The sequence below is a fragment of the Triticum dicoccoides genome, chromosome 7A (assembly GCF_002162155.2).
Source record: "Triticum dicoccoides isolate Atlit2015 ecotype Zavitan chromosome 7A, WEW_v2.0, whole genome shotgun sequence".
Classification (NCBI taxonomy): Eukaryota; Viridiplantae; Streptophyta; class Magnoliopsida; order Poales; family Poaceae; genus Triticum; species Triticum dicoccoides.
The window spans coordinates 90,231,818-90,237,016 of NC_041392.1; the positions used below are offsets into that span (position 1 = coordinate 90,231,818).

Here is a 5,199-nt window from a genome sequence, read left to right on the forward strand (position 1 = left end):
CTGCTTGGAGCAATGTCACAAATAAATTTAGATAGCTGGGTCCAACTCACACAACTAGTGCGTTGATTTATTTGCCGAACAGAGGACGAACTGAGCAGGCACATGCTGAGCTGAGCGTGCACTGAAACTTGGAGAAGAAGCGGCCACCGCGAGCGTGTACTCACCGGTCGAAGTGGCAGCGAGCTGTAGCGGCTTGGTCTCGCCGTTGGTGTGTCCTGACGACTTGGTCTCGCCGGCCGTGGTGAACGAGCAGACACTGGCCGTGGATGCATCCTCCAGTCCTCGAACAGCGGTGTCACCGCCAGAAAAGGCGCCGCTCCGTGTCCAAGAACTCGCCCAGACTCGTCGGCGGCTCCGTTGGCGTCGTCGCGGCAGAGCCGTTACCAGCTTCCACCCTGCCGCCGTCCCCTCCTTCGGCATCCGCCCGCATAGGCCCTTCCTCTCCTACCGGCACCATCGGCGCCCTCGCCAACCGCCGGTGCTCACCACCTCCGAGCGCCGACACGCCCATCAGTGTCCCAACGCCGGGCTCCGGTTCGGAAAGAAAGACTCCGCCGGGGGATGGCGTGCATCAGGCGAGGAGATCAGGGATCTTTCGTTCGATCTGGTTCGAACGAGCGAACGAAGAAAGGGGAGCTATGCGGGAGGAAGAGGATAAAGCGAAGGGTTATTTTCGTCCAAAGGAGGGTGGGGGCAGCTAATACGCACTACAAATCGAAATTTTTCCAAAAAGCTTATGCGCACTACATAAGGGAACGGAGGGAGTAATTTGTAGCTTTAGCTTGGATGTGCCTAGTTTCACTTGGAGATGCTCTTAGAACATGTAAATAAAATTTAATAATGAAAAGATCAACATTGTGGATTCTAATTTTTATTGGTGCCACTACTAGTTTTGTGTGATATTAGTATGGTACTCCAAGTACTCCCTTGGTTTCACAGTAGAGTGCCTATAGGTTTTTTCAAAAGTTAAACTTAGCCAACTTTAACTAAGTTTATAGAGAGAATTATCACTATCTATAGTACAAAATTTATATAAGCTTGATCAAATTTTGCTTTTTGCAAAAGCTTGACTTTTGCAAAATCTATATGCGTTACATTATGGAATGAAGGGACTACAAGAGACGAATAATCCACTACACAAATGTAGAACTAGTAGTAGCGCGACTTCACGTTGTAGTTTGGTCCTCCGACCTTCTCTCCATCATGTTGGTCGCCCTTCGGTGCCAGTGTAAAAGCACGTGAGCTTTTTGAGATGTTTGGATTTTGGATTTGTGTGTCTTTCAATTTCTTCGCCAAGGTGTTGATCCGACTGTGTCGTAGCCTTGATGGCTCCTCATCCACGATCAATAACGACTTGCTGCCCAGGGATGGATAGGCAGCAGAGCGATGCTCCACCAGCCCGTTTGAACCTCTATGTATCCTATATACATAAAAAATTCATTCTTATTACTATCTTATTTATCTTAACATGTAGCCTATCCATCTCAGTTTTCTTCATTTTTTTAGGAGTTGCTGGACTGGTAGTTTAATCAATTGATCTGAACCTGTTCGCAAAATAATAGACACATATGAGAAAAAGAAGGCTAACACAAAGTTGACTTAACATTTTTTCGCTTCTTCATGAAAAGTCAACTTGCAACCACCGAGACAAGACAGCCAGCCTAGAGTATAAAGTTGTTGAAGACCATTTTTATCGACAGAAGCTTGCGCAGTTCGCAGCCCCCTTGGAATATCTTCCAGATGGAAGTTCAGACCTGAGACACGGGCATGTATGACAAAAGAGCAATTTGCTGAATATCCATTTCTGAGCCCATACTTATCTGCGCCCGGTTAAGAAAATTTTACAAATAATTCATGAAAATCAAAGAAAATTCTTTTTTTTTGCATGGTGGATAATTTGGTGTGTGAGGTGCGCTTTAAATTTCAAATTATTTAAATATATGAGTAGCTCTCAGAAAAAAGACAAATTGGATCAAAACAGCACATGAACAGTAAACTTTTTTACAAGCCCTAAATTTGTTTTTTTTGTCGACAGCTACTTAGATGTCCAAATCTGAAATTTGAAGTGGACCTCACGTACCAAATTATCTATCATGCTTCTTTTTTTGAATTTATTGATTTCTCTAGTATTTGTTTTGAATTTTTTCGTTAGCATGGTGCAGATGAGTCTGGACACCAAACCGCTGCTCTCGCAATTTGCCTCAATTTTTTTTAAAGTGGGAGACAAACAAGAAAAATTGAGAGAGAAGCCAGACAAACTAATTACACAAGCATGGTGATCAATCTAGCTATAGTATAAAGCAAGCTGTAGCAGAGGTATCCTACTAATTCAAGAGTCATAACCGCGATGTCGCAAGGACAGAGGGGAGCAATAGGAATCCCGCTCGCGGTTCTCTCTCTGGCCATCCTCCTCCACGTCGCCGGCTGCAGCCCTCCTCCGGAGCCGGTGGTCTGCACGCACGGCACATCCAACTGCACGGTCACCAACTCGTTCGGCTCCTTCCCGGACCGCAGCACCTGCCGCGCGGGCAACGTCGCCTACCCGCGCACGGAACAAGAGCTCGTGGCGGCCGTCGCGGCGGCGGCGGCGGCGAAGCGCAAGATGAAGGTCGCCACCAAGTACTCACACAGCCTCCCCAAGCTGGCGTGCCCCGGCGGCCTGGACGGCACCATCATTAGCACGGCGCGGCTCAACCGGACTGTGCGCGTGGACGTGGAGAGCAGGCTTATGACGGTGGAGAGCGGCATGGTCCTCCGGGACCTGATCGAGGCCGCCGGCGCCGCACCCGCAGGGCTGTCCCTGCCGCACTCGCCGTACTGGTACGGCCTAACCATCGGGGGGCTCCTGTCGACGGGCGCGCACGGCAGCTCGCTGTGGGGCAAGGGCGGCGCCGTGCACGAGTACGTGGTCGGGCTGAGGATCGTGACGCCGGCGCCGGCGAGCCAGGGGTTCGCAGTGGTGAGGGAGCTCGGCGCCCATCACCCGGACCTGGACGCGGCAAAGGTCTCCCTCGGGGTTCTCGGCGTCGTCTCTCAGGTCACGCTGGCGTTGCAGCCGCTGTTCAAGCGGTCGGTGGCGTTCGTGAAGCGCGACGACTCAGACCTGGCGGACCAAGTGGCAGCATGGGGCCGCCTCCACGAGTTCGCCGACATGACGTGGCAGCCGGAGCAGCGCAAGGTCATCTACCGCCAGGACGACCGCGTCGACGTGTCGTCGCCGGGCAACGGCCTCAGCGACACACTCCTTGCCCGGTCCGCCCCCACGCTCATGCTCGTCGATGCAAGGCCGCCGAGGAGCGGCTGCAGGAGAACGGCACCACCGCCGCCGACCTGTGCGCGGCGGCGCGGCCGCTGGCGGACACGGTGGAACGGCAGGCCTACGGCTACACAAACGACGGCGTCTCATTCACGGGGTACCCGGTCGTGGGCTACCAGCACCGCATCCAGGCGTCCGGCACCTGCATGGATAGCCCGGAGGACGGTCTCCTCAGCGGCTGCCCTTGGGACCGGCGCATCCGGGGCTCTTTCTACTACAACTCCGGCTTCAGCGTCGCGCTCTCCAAGGCGCCGGCGTTTGTGTCGGACATGCAACGGCTCCGGGACCTCAACCCGGACATCTTCTGCGCCGGCGTCGACACCAGGGTCGGCGTGCTCGTCCGCTACGTCAAGGCGTCCTCCGCTTACCTCGGCAAGCCGGAGGACTGCGTCGACTTCGACATCATCTACTACCGGAGCCGCACCTACGGCATTGCCGCGCGCGGACGCCGACGTGGTGGACGAGATCGAGCAGATGGCGCTACGCAAGTACGGTGGCCTCCCGCACTGGGGAAAGAACCGTAACTTGGCATTCAGCGGTGTCATCACGAAGTACCCGGGAGCTGGTAAATTCCTCCGGGTGAAGGACAGGTATGACCCCGACGTGCTCTTCTCGAGCGAGTGGAGCGACCAGGTGCTCGGCATCAATGGAAGCCCCGACATCGTCAAGGAGAGCTGCGCCGTGGAAGGACTCTGCATCTGCTCTGAGGACTCGTACTGCGCGCCCGAGCGAGGCTACTTCTGCCGGCCAGGAAAGGTGTACGACGAGGCCAGAGTTTGCTTGTTCCTCCAGGACTAGAGAGACCGCGACTCTCTTCAAGTGTTCAGTGTTAATTCATGACCTCTTGATTCTCAGGATTCTGCGCAAGCAACTGCCAGAGTGAATTTGTGTAGTTAGAGCAAAAATGTTTCATCTTATCCGTATTCGTTTGACACGTTGTCTATGTATTTGGAAGTCTTATTTCTTGTTTTATCAGCTGGAAAGATATGGCACCTTATTGTGTTGGAATGGCCCGTGTTAATTTGCATCTAGACTTGACATTCGAATATAATTTAGTAACTTCACTAAAGAAAAAAAAAGGTCGGCTTCATTTTCCATATTACAAAGAAGATTCAAATTTGCAAAAACCCATAGCAATTAAAATTTTTTGAAGGAATATCCGAATGTCATGATTGTAATATTTGTATTGACCAATAGTGCCTTCAATGTTATCGAAAAAGGCTTTCACCCCACTTTATAAATAAAACACCCATCAAGCACAGAGTATCAAGGTAACAACAAAACACACCACACACCAACACAATGCCACCCAGGTCAGGTCCAACAGTCACACACACAAACACAACAGGCCAAGTTCCGATGTGGGCACAACACAACAAGCCCAACACAGACGCACGACGAAACATCCCTAGACGGCGGTGGCGGAGGCGTGGACTCGACTCTCTAATCTGGTTCTGGTGGTGGCGGAGGAAGCGGTGGCGCCAACCGGAGAGCCATCGCACGAAGCCGGGTGATGATGAAGGTGATGGCGTCTCTCTCCCTGGGACGGCTAAGCGGCCGCCAAAGCTGCAAGTAACCAGACCATTTGAACAAAGCGTCAGTAGCACGACGAAGAGGAATAGCTGAATCACAAGTTTATTCCTAACAGTCCACAGCGTCCAGGCAAGGACCCCAATGGTCAACCACCTACACTAGTAGAAAAAAGGTCAAATGTTTAGCTCATTAGTCCCAGTTTGTATTTGAGCCGGCACTAATGTGACCAATAGTGCCGGTTCCAACGGCTAGGCGGGCGACGCTCATTAGTACCGGTTCGTGGCGAACCTTTAGTAACGGTTCGTGCCACGAACCGGTACTAAAGAGGTGGTGGCCTTTAGTACGGGTTG

At 52.3% G+C, this 5,199-nt stretch overlaps 1 pseudogene; it reads left to right on the plus strand.

Annotated features, from left to right (window-relative positions):
- Positions 1-266: 266 nt before the first annotated feature.
- Positions 267-4,114, plus strand: LOC119333175 (annotated as a pseudogene).
- The last annotated feature ends 1,085 nt before the right edge of the window (positions 4,115-5,199 follow it).